This window comes from Nothobranchius furzeri, chromosome 11 (assembly GCF_043380555.1).
Source record: "Nothobranchius furzeri strain GRZ-AD chromosome 11, NfurGRZ-RIMD1, whole genome shotgun sequence".
NCBI classification, from domain to species: Eukaryota; Metazoa; Chordata; class Actinopteri; order Cyprinodontiformes; family Nothobranchiidae; genus Nothobranchius; species Nothobranchius furzeri.
The window spans coordinates 26,031,203-26,043,265 of NC_091751.1; positions in this window are offsets into that span (position 1 = coordinate 26,031,203).

Sequence of the window (12,063 nt, forward strand, 5' to 3'; positions counted from 1 at the left end):
AGCTTTAGTGTTTACACACCGACCCAGACTGAAGGATAAAGGTTCTGGTTCTGGTCCAGTCCTACTGGGTCCTGACCCCAACAAGGCCCAGTAGTTCCTGCCCCCAAGCACTTGGTCCGACTTTGAGCCGGGCCTTTTGTCCAGTACCTGTTGATTGAAACTAGTTCTGGTTCCGTTCTGTCTGGATTCTCTTCTTGGTTTTGTCCATTGCAGAATTCAGTTCTGGACGTGTTTATTTGCCCAGAACCTGAAGGACCGGTTCAGACTCCTAAACATCATGTTACACTCATAACAGATTCAGAACCAGAACCTGGATTTTATTCTGACAGACTGAAAACATTTTCCAGATGGTCCAATCTGACTTTTGCTCCAAAGGTTCTGTTTCCTTGGTTCGCAGCAGCTCAGGTACCAGTGAGTGGACATGCGGGCCGTGAGGGACTAGCTGAACGTTTTATCAACAAACAGAACCACGCTCATTCTCCCTGTTGGTCCTGTTACTGCCATGGTTCTGTCATTTGGATCAGAACTTCTGAGCCGGGGTGAGGTGGGAGACTTTACCATAAGGGTCCAAAAGTTTAAGGTTCAGATAAAAACACGTCAGCTGATAAAATCTGGTTCTGTTCTCGTCGTTAGTCATTCGTCCAGAACCAAAGATCCGCCCGAGTCTCGTGAAACCAGTCCGGCCTGTTTCTCGTGCAGCTCCAGGTCGTAATTGTTTCAGATGAGGACATTGTTTGGACCGGTTTGGTTCTGGTTGGACTTTAGAGATCCATACCCACCAGTGACAGAAGCGCCCCATCTCTGAAGCCATTGTAGATGCTGGACCACGTTTTGGTTCCCCTTGGTGCAGGATGGGCGGTGTGGGCGTGGTTTCAGATCCGGGTTCTGCTCAGCTCATCCTCTGCTGCCGACGGGAACCGCCCATCCATCAGCCTCTGGTTCTGGACTTACGGTCGTTTCAGAATCCAGAATCCTTCTCATTTCAGCGTCCCGCCTGAGTTCTGTTTCGTTTTGATGCAGTTTTAAAAAAAATGTATTGAAGAGACGACAGGATACCTGCTGGCCTGAAGTAATAATGACTTATTGTACAGAAGCTTTTTTCCTCCTTTGAACTGAAAAAGAAATAAACTGGTTGTACATTGTGTAGAAAAGCAAACAAAAGCCATGAATATTGTGAAGCTTGTCATTTTGTTTTGTGATCACTGTGTATTATTGTGTAACTAATGTGCAAAATGGTAGGGATCCCTGACCCCGCCCGCCCACGTGGTCTTGATGAATGCATTTGCTTAATTTTGTAATTTTGGATTTTTACAAGTTTGCAGGAAAGTGTTGACCGGTTCAGACGAGCAGCACCTGCAGGCTGAGGCCCAGAGAGGAGCACAGTTCAGACGGCTCGCTCATGAATAATTAGTTCATAATTTGTAGTTGATGTTCCGTTTTATTTGTAGTAGTTTTAAAATCCGATCCTAAACCGTATCTGGCCTCTGAAACCCGGTCAGCTCCGACGAGGCCCTCTCATCCTGCGGGCAGCTGATCCTGAATCAGTCACCATGTTTTCTGCCGACACCAGCATCCAACCCGTGTGCTCCTGTACTGTTTGGCTTTATCTCCTATCAGTTGTTGTCGCTAATGCAGGGAACAGTTTACTGCAGCATCAGGTTCATCAAGTTAAGTTTTGAGTCTCTTTTTCCAAAACGTTGACTTTGCTGAAGCAAACATCTGGACAAGCAGTAAAAGATGCTGAAAGCAGCCAGAGACTAATCCAAGACCTTTTTGTTTTGCTTACTTCAATCCTGACCTTTTGCACATACTTGATATTTAACTATCATCAAAAAGTAATAGAAAATAATGCTGTTTGAATACTGCCAGTTGATTGACAATTATGCATTCACTGAAAAAAATAAGCTAATTTTGGAGGAAATAACTTTGTAATATTTATCTCTTGCAAGCTATGTTTAATAAAGGTTAAAACAATTTGCTTTGAAGTGTGACGTCATTATTCCTGTTTGTGACATCATTAGTCCTAGCTTTAGTCCAGTCACCTGGTTCTTGGACCTTCAGACCCTGTTTGCCTGCTGCAGCCATAACACACACGGGACTCTTGTTTGACTGTACATTTACATATTTTAAAATGTAATTATTACAGAGAAAAACCCATTAAAGAAAATGTCAGTTTGATCATCAAGCAGCTGTTGAAGCATCCAGCCACTAGGGGGCACCATTAAACTAGTGTGAAAGTTGAAACCGGACCCAGGAGACAGTTTACTAGAACCTGCAGTTTATTGTCAAGCTGAATGGCTTCTCTTTGGGCTTGACTCTTCAGATGTCTCCACAGCCAATCGTCATCGTCTAAGAGAGATGCAAGAGAACCACTTTGTTAATTAAATCTCAAAAATATGTATTGCTTCACTGTGTTAGAATGTTGTTAAAAGGCATGAAAAATGTGCACCCCTGTAACGTGCTCACGTACCACTAGGGGGAGGCGCACCTCCTTTTGGGAATCGCTGCTCTTAGTGGTTCCCAAACGTTTCTAGCCTGGCAAGCCAGACTAAATAAATATATTATATATATATATTATATTTGTAAAGCAAGAGTTTGGTCTAGTTCACTAGACTAAAACGTTTCAGCTTCAGACCCACAGATTAGAAATTGTCAAGATATGCAACTCCAGATATCTCAATACAAACATGCTTAAAAGCTAAATAATACATGCCATAAAAAACGCTTCAGCTCCTGTTCCCTTAAATAAATTTATGACAGTTTAATTAAGTTTTTGTAACAGTTAGGCTAGAAATACAGCATCAGAAATTGTTTTCAGTTATTTTATTTCTGTAAATCTCAAGATGCACTTGTAGTTCTTAAGTTTGTAATTCTGGGAGTTTTTAAGTTTTAATGTGAAAATCCTGGTTCACATTGGCGGTAACTTCCTGTTGATATAAGGTTGCAAAGCCTTTTTTGCAGGGTGTGTGTGTGTGTGTGTGTGTGTGTGTGTGTGTGTGTGTGTGTGTGTGTGTGTGTGTGTGTGTGCTTGTGCGTGCGTGCATGTGTATGTGTGTGTGTGTGTCTGTGTGTGTGTGTGTGTGTGCTTGTACGTGCGTGCGTGCATGTGTGTGTGTGTCTGTGTGTGTGTGCTTGTACGTGCGTGCGTGCATGTGTGTGTGTGTGTGTGTAGAGCCGAACAACAAGAAAAGCCTGCTGGATGTTAACGCTGGGGCTGAGGGACATAAACACACACATGTGTGTGTGTGTGTGTGTGTGTGTGTGTTTACATATAACGTGCACTTCTGTTTCTCTCTCTCTCTCTGACGCTTCTGCAACAACAATTCCAATAAGCCAAACTATTTCTTCCCTTTCATCCCTGTTGGTTATTTTTGTAATAATTCCTTGTTTTTTGTTTTGAATTTCTCTAAACTGTGTTTTAAATTTTTCTGCTGTTTTACATTTTATTTTATGCTGTTTTCCACCAGTTTAAAAACAATGTGTTGAATTAATAAAGTAAATGTGACTCTTCTTTCTATTTAAGCTATTTTAACTTTTATTATTAAAAACCTTTTATTGTTGGTTATTTATTGAACTCATGAATAATCAGCCTGATGTTTAATTTGTGTTTTCAAAGCCCTTAAAGTTATTTCCAGTGATTTCCCTCTAACTGAGAGTTGTTGGACTAAGCTTTTACAGGTATGAGATGATCAGGGTTCTGAACCAGATAGTGTGTGGTTTAATGTCCCAGACTCGGATGTGTTGCTGACATTCAGCTCTGGGTGACGTGTGGAACGTGCAGAAAACATGTCTGAGGGCAGCGGCCTCTTCAGAGTACACTGTGTGACTGTGGGCGGGACTTCCTGCCTGTAGGATGGGTTTCTGTACATGCGGAACACAAAGTTCTACCACAAGGCCAACCCACAAGGCTTCATGCAAAACTGGAGAGAAGCAAAGATGGAACCACGTCTTCAGGGGGCAGGGCTTGAAGTCCCTAAAAATACCAGTCACTTCTCCATTCTGAAGCATGTTTAGTGACTGACTTTGTTCTATCAATAAACCCATCTCACGTCCAGCCCCGGTCCTCCACCCCCCACCCAAACTGTTTTGGGTGTTTCATTGACTAAATTCCACCTAAATGGTGGAATCACCTGATCAGCAGCTCATCGAGCTCTGCAGGATCCAGTTAATCACCTAATGTTGTGTTAAAACAGAAAAAGCTTTGTTTTATTTATTTAATTACCATGGTCTCTGCACCACATGGTTTCTGGTCCAACACACGGTCTATGGTCTATCACAATAATAATAATACATTTTATTTCAACAGCGCCTTTCTGAACACTCAAGGACACTTTACAGAGATAAAATACACAACAATAAAAGATAAAACAGCATAAAACAAACAGACAGATTGGAGCAAAGAGAGTAATTATTGGAATGCCAGACGGAACAGGTGAGTTTTGAGTCTGGTTTTAAAGAGAGTGAGGGAATCAATGTTACGGAGGTCAGGAGGAAGTGAGTTCCAGAGCTGGGGAGCAGAGCGGCTGAAGGCCCTGCTCCCCATAGTGACCAGACGGAAAGGTGGGACTGAGAGGTGGATGGAGGAGGAGGACCTGAGGGAACGGGTGGAGGTTGAAGGATGAAGGAGGTCTGAGAGGTACGGTGGAGCTAGGTTATGGATGGCTTTGAATGTATATAGCAGAATTTTGAATTGGATTCTGGAAGTGACTGGGAGCCAGTGGAGCTGCTGAAGAACAGGTGTGATGTGGTGGAAGGAGGGAGTTCTGGAAATGATGCGGGCTGCCGAGTTCTGGAGAAGTTGGAGTTTATGGAGGGATTTGTGAGGAAGACCAAAGAGAAGAGCGTTGCAGTAGTCAATACGGGAAGTGATGAGGCTGTGGACAAGAATGGCGACCGAGTGAGTAGTGAGGGAGGGGCGTAGGCGGTTAATGTTACGTAGATGGAAGTAGGCAGACCGGGTAATATTGTTTATGTGGGACTGGAAGGATAGTGAGGAGTCGAGGATGACACCCAGACTCTTGACCTGAGGGGAGGGGGAAACTAAGGAGTTGTCGACGGGAAGTGTAAAGCTGTGGATTTTGGATAGAAAAGATTTAGTGCCGACAAGTAACATTTCTGTTTTATCACTGTTGAGTTTGAGAAAGTTTGATGTGAACCAGTCTTTGATTTCAGATAAACAATTGGTGAGGGAGGAAGGAGGAAGTGAAGAGGAGGGTTTGGAGGATACATAGAGCTGGGTGTCATCCGCGTAACAATGAAAATGGATGTCAAATTTACGGAAAATATTTCCCAGGGGAAGAAGGTAAGTGATGAAAAGGAGTGGACCGAGAACAGAGCCTTGGGGGACGCCAGTAGTGACAGGGAAGGGACGGGAAGTGAAGGATTTGAGTTGAATAAACTGAGTACGACCAGAGAGATATGAACGGAACCAATCAAGCGGGGTATGAGAAATGCCAAGGGAAGACAATCTATGGAGGAGGATGGTGTGAGAGATGGTATCAAAGGCTGAACTCAAGTCGAGGAGGATGAGAATGGAGAGCAGTCCAGTATCGGCAGCAGTGAGGAGGTCATTGGTGATTTTTATGAGTGCAGTTTCTGTACTGTGGCCAGGACGAAAGCCAGACTGGAAGGGTTCATAGAGGCTATTGAGCGTGAGATGAGCATGGAGTTGAGCAGAGATTATTTTTTCAAGGATTTTTGAAAGAAAGGGAAGATTTGAGATGGGACGAAGATTATTGAAATTATTGGGATCGGTGCCGGGTTTCTTTAATATTGGAGTAATAGATGCAGTTTTGAAAAGTGAGGGAACAATACCGGTAGAGAGGGAGGAGTGAATTATGGTGGTTATGAGAGGGAGAAGGGAGGTGAGACATGTTTTAACCAAAACTGTAGGGAGGGGGTCGAGAGAGCAGGTGGTGGGCTTGGATTTACAGATAATATCAGATATTTCGGATGAGGTGGGAAGAAGAAAGGAACAAAATGACTGGCCGGGTGAAAAAATCTCAGGGGGAGGGGAAGAACTTGGAATTAATTGCTGGTGTATGGAAGCAATTTTCTGAATAAAGAAGGTTAATAAAGAGTTACATGAGTCAGCAGAATACAGGTGGGGGGGTAGAGAGTCCGGGGGATGAAAAATATTGCGCATTATTGAGAACAGAGTCCTGGAGTTGCCTTCATTGGAGGAAACCAATCCAGAGTAGAAAGCAGATTTTGTATGTTTAATTGAGTCCAAGTATTGAAGCAGATGAGTTTTGTGCATTTCTTTGTGTATTGCAAGACCAGTTCGTTTATAGAGGCGTTCGAGTTGACGTCCTTTGGCTTTCATCTGTCGGAGTTCAGGGGTAAACCAGGGGGCAGAGTTAGTAAAGGAGACGGACAGAGTTTTGACTGGGGCAAGAGAATCCAAGATATTGTGGAGTGTGGAGTTATAATGAGAAACAAGATGGTCAGGAGAAGCAGAACTAGGGATGGATATAGTGTTAATAATAGATGACAGGGTGTCTGGGTTAATGTTTTTGATATTGCGGAATGAGATGTGACGGATAGGCTTAGTTCTTAAAGAGCAGAGGGGGATGTTGAATGACAGAAAAAAGTGATCAGATATATTTACATCATTAGCAGAACAGTTAGATGGGGTTAAACCAGAGCAGCAGATTAAATCAAGAGAGTGACCTTTAATGTGCGTGGGAAAATTAGAATATGTTTGAAAATCGAAGCTGTTGAGGCAGGAGGAGAAGTCTCTGGTGAGGGGGAGGTTCAAGTTGTCCATATGAATATTTATATCACCAAGCAGAATGACATTGGGGGAGAGGGTAGTGAGCTGGGTGAGTAATGAGGAGAAGTCATTTAAAAAGTCACTATTGGGCTTGGGTGGGCGGTAGATCAAGGCTATAACTGTAGGAGTGGGACCGGGTATTTGAAAAACAGAAGATTCCATGGAGCTGAAGGCAGGAGTGGAGACAGGCAGCACCTTCCACTTCTCGCGATAGAGCAATGTCTCTGGTCCATCAGATGGTCTCTGGTCCACTTCACTGTCTCTGGTCCATAACATGGTTTCTGGTTCACCACACAGCCTTTGGTTCACCAGGCAGTCTCCGGTCCACCAAACGGTCTCTGGTCCACAGGACAGTCACTGGTTCACAACATGGCCTCTGGTCCATCAGACGGTCTCTGGTCCACTTCACGGTCTCTGGTTCATCACACTGTCTCTGGTCCACCGGAAGGTCTCTAGTCCACCACGTGGTCTCTGGTTTACCAAACCGTCAAAGACCTCTAAACTGATGTACCCCACCTGCTGGTAGGCTTGTAGCAAATTAAAAGTAAACAAAACATACTGACCTTCTTCTGTCTGATCCATTGACATACATATATGGACAATGGGTTTCCATAGAATCCAATAATAAGTTTTTGTACTAAAATGGGAGGTGGCCACTACCTCCATTTTGACCGTGTCACAGGTTCCGTTAAGCCCAGACAATTCCATAAAAGGGAAGAGAGGTGGAGCTGAGGGTGGGGCTGTAAGGCTGGGATCAACTGATGACACCCGGTCGAACTAGCTACAAGCTAACCTGAAGCTAGCCCAAAGCTAATGCAGAGGTGGGAGCTAAGCTAATGGAGGTAGCAACCTAGCTACAACCGGAGTTAACTGTGCACAACACCAGAGCTTCTGAGTCAGAGCTACGCCGGGCTGACCGCTGGGTAAAACTGGGTGGAACACAGAGGTCTCCGAGACCTCCACAAGCCGGCAGCTGCACAGCAGACAAGCGCCGCTGCGATCTGAGATGCGCAGAGCTGCCGCTGGGGAGAACCGGGTGGAAAGGTTTCCATCCCAGAGCTCCACAAGCCGGCAGCCTGCGCAGCAGACAGAAGCCGCGATCAGACAGAGATGCGCCGAGCTGCGGGGCGACGAAAACGGGTGGAAAACATCGGTCTCCCAAGAGCTCCACAAGCCGGTAGTCGGAACCCAGCTCCACCAACATGTTATATTTCAACCCATTTTCTAAAGTGCAGCATTATGTTAAATGCACTGCGTTTTACCCTATTACATTTAAATTTCATGGTTAAACAGTACATGTTAAAATCTAAGCTCAGCTCGGCAGTGACCTAAAATACATAAACATAATTTTACTTACCGAAAAAAATTAAGTGGAGACTCCTTGGACGCTCTATTAGTGCAATTAATACCACAGCGAGTCATTTTGTCCAACAATTGCACAAAAAATATCCAAAAAAGAATACACAAACATGGAGACTCAAAATCCCGGAGCAGTTTCTAAGCCAGACCGAGGCTCTACTGAGGCCTTTCCACGGAGCTAGCTCTGTGGTCACGTGGGTCTGATGCTCATTAATTATACAGAATTTTAGGCTTTTAATACACTTAAACAGAAGAGTGAGAAAAAAATTCACCCCCCTCAGAGTTGTCATGAGTGTAAACTAGATCATTTAAACCAAAAACATGTTTTGGTACCAGGCTGTAAACATGTTTATTTCTGCTGTGAAATTGGTATTTTTAACATGGGAGTCGATGAGGATTTGCTCGCTTCTGACACCAGCCCCCAGTGGATGAGGGTGGAACTGCAATTTTTGGTTCTTCCGGGTTGAGACCACTTTCTGAGCCGCATTGTGGGGGCTTGAGTCTGATCTGATCCAAAACTGGTCCAGATGAAGGTCAGTTGAATGAGATCGGATGTTTCTCCTTAGCAGCATTTTCAGAAAGAAAAACAGTTTATTTCTGCTGCTCTTATTGTTAATCTGATAAATTAAAAAACTGTGAAAAAAATTATTTAACAATTAGAGAAAGTAATAGTTTTAAAAGGCAGTGAAGCTGGGAGGCAAAAGCAATCGCACAGAAGTCTCTGTTTCTAATTTTTGTTAGGGAAATCTGGTTGTTTTCAGCAAAGGTGCTGAGTAATGTGTAGAGAGCAGAAGGAGTCAGCCAGTGAACAGGAAGTGAAAGTGATTTAACACACAGAATTTACTGTTGGATGGAACAATAGCTGTGTGTGTGTGTGTGTGTGTGTGTGTGTGTGTGTGTGTGTGTGTGTGTGTGTGTGTGTGTGTGTGTGTGTGTGTGTGTGTGTGTGTGTGTGTGTGTGTGTGTGTGTGTGTGTGTGTGTGTGTGTGTGTTGTGTTGTGTATGCCTTCCTCATTTCTTGTCTCAGCAGGAGGATGTTATGATGCAACAACGTACGTTGGTTACGTATTGTAACCCCAGATTCTATGAGTCTAGTCGCAGCCCTTAAGCTAGCTGCTATTGGAAGGGTGATCTCAGCATCAGCCAATCATGAAGAGCTTAAATGTACGCCCACCAATGGTGGGCACCCCTGTGGGTATATAAGTGGAGCGACTCCACTGTTAGCCTCCGATGGCTCTTGGTCCTAACAGAACCAGTGGGGCCTTTGGCTTAAGGGCTGTGACTAGACTCATAGAATCTGGGGTTACAATACGTAACCAACATTCTATTTCGTCTAGTCTTAGCCCTTAAGCTAGCTGCTATTGGAATAATGTGCAGCTGGATGGGTTTATGCCACACTGGTTAGCTCAACCAATGGACACACCCAACATGTCTCCTTTTAACAAGGGTCGCTCAGCCTCAGCCCAGGGCTTAAAAGGCTGAGGCAGCCAGAGAGAAGAGTGGGGCCCCCCCTAAAAATATCATCCACAAGAGGATGAAATTCATTCAAGTAGGGCTGATGTGGTGCCATAATGCTTTCACTCAGCCTGCTGAGGTCCAAGCACTGAACGAGTGATGGATCCTGAAGACACATCTCGTAAATAATAACGAGTAAAGGAACAGGGTGAAGTCCATGAAGCAGCCTGACAAATGTCTTCCATTGACACACCACTGTGGAGCGCCATAGAAGAGGAAATCCCTCTGGCTGAGTGAGCCCTGAGTGTCTCAGGAGGATCCCGCCCTGATGATGTGAAAGCGAGTGAAATGGCGTCACATAGCCAGTGTGAAAGACGCTGGGTCGACAGTGCTTGCCCAAGGGAAGAGTCTCTGTAGTGCACAAACAGGCTTTGTGAGCGGCGAATCCCTGAAGTGCGTGACACATATCATGTGAGCGCGCGCACCGGGCAGAGAAGGTGGGAAGCTGTTAATCCTCTGGAGGAACGGCCGGAGTGAGAGGTGGACCGAGGGTGGACCAGGTCTCGCACCGTGGCTGACAGTTCAGCTGTCTTCTGAGCCCTCTCGATGAGTCTCCTAAGATGGGGACCAAACAGAACGTCAGAGGTGATGGGGCCTTCCAGCAGCTCCCTGTGCAGGTGTTCAGAAATGGAGGGCAGGGCCTTGAGCCACAAGGCCCGCTGGATAAGGGTCTGCCAGGCAGCAATGCGAGCAGAACCGGTGAGTACAGCAGCGCACAGATTGAGAATGGCATCAGCAGTTTTAGTAATGATGGTTTTTGACTCGTCAGGAACGTCAAGCTCTTCCACCATTTTGGAAACGCCAAAGGCAAGAAGGGCGATGTTATTTCCTGCAGCGCCGGTCTGGAAGGTGCACTGGTGTGCGCGATCGGTGAGCCGCGTCAGCAGCTGGTCATGCTTAGAAGCGGGAACTGCTCGCGGGTCAGCGAGATGGTTCTTGGCCCCAAACAGCGAGGCCAAGTCCGGCTCCAGTGGAGGAATGGAAGGCCAGCCTTGGTCGGAGAAGCCCTCGACCTTGGTAATGGGTGCATATGTGGAAATTGGCGCCTTGAGCTTAGCAGGTTTGGAGAAGGCGGCGGACCAGCAGCTCATGGCAGCGGGGAAGCGCGGCCAGACGGGGTCTGGGCAGCGGGGAAGCGCGGCCAGACGGGGTCTGGACAGCGCGTCTGTGTTGCCCCAAAAATTCCCGCCAAATCATCTGCTTCAGGCGAAGCCGGTTCTGGCACGGCTAGCCCCTTGCAGACCGCAGCCGCGGAGATGATAGCTGGCAGCTCCTGGAGCAGTGCTCTAACTGCTGGCAGGGAGGAACGTGACGTCAGTGGAGCAGAAGGACCTGCTGAGCGAGGCTCGTCGACCTCTGTGTTGTACAGGAGGGAAGAAGGGCTATGGCAGCCAGCCTTGTCGTACTCCTCACTGTCGATGACATCGTCCAGTCGGTTGAAGCCAGCCGGCTCCTGGCCGACATTGAAGAACTGTAAGGCCTTGTCCAGCGAGTACGTGTCAGCCACCGGAAATTCCTCGTCGGCGGCGGGGGTGAAGTACTCGACCCGGCGGATCTTTTCAGCCACGAGTGGCACAAAACGGGCACGAGGCCTGGGGGGTCAAGGCCAGACCAGCGTGGTGAGCCCCGAGACAGACCTCACACTTGGCGTGCAGGTCGCCGCTGGAGATGGAGCCCGTCTGGCAGGCCGGGCAGGTCCTGGCGTCGCTGGACATTGTAGGTGAGTAGAATGCTTCTTGGATAATTGCTCTTTAAAGGAAGCTCTTAAGCTTGGCTTGAAGAGATAACGGAGGCGAACAGTGGAGTCGCTCCACTTATATACCCACAGGGGTGCCCACCATTGGTGGGCGTACATTTAAGCTCTTCATGATTGGCTGATGGTGAGATCATCCTTCCAATAGCAGCTAGCTTAAGGGCTAAGACTAGACGAAATAGAACTGAAAAATTAAATCTTCACAGATCACCCCCCCCCCCCACACACACACACACACACACACACACAAACACACACCTTGTATGGGTGTGAGGGAGGTTTGCTCTCCAATGAAAAGCCTGCAGAAACATGTTCAGTACTTTTCAGTATGACTCACATCTGAGTCGTCACTAGGTGAGCAGATCCCCCCCCCCCCCATACACATACGCACACGCGCACACACACACACAGCATGACCTTGAATGTTTTCTGTGATTCAGAAAGTGAAACTCAGTAAAGTCACGAGGGAACAGGAAGTTGGAGGTGGAGCTGCTCAGACTGAAAGAAAACTGCTACTTTTACAGAAAACCCACGGAAACTCTGGTGCATTTTAGAAGTTTTTCTGTTTGTTTTTTATATGTTTCTTATTTGTAACTTTTCTGTTGTTTTTTTATATATAATTTTACATTTTTCATAGTATTTATAAAAGTTCGTGATTTAG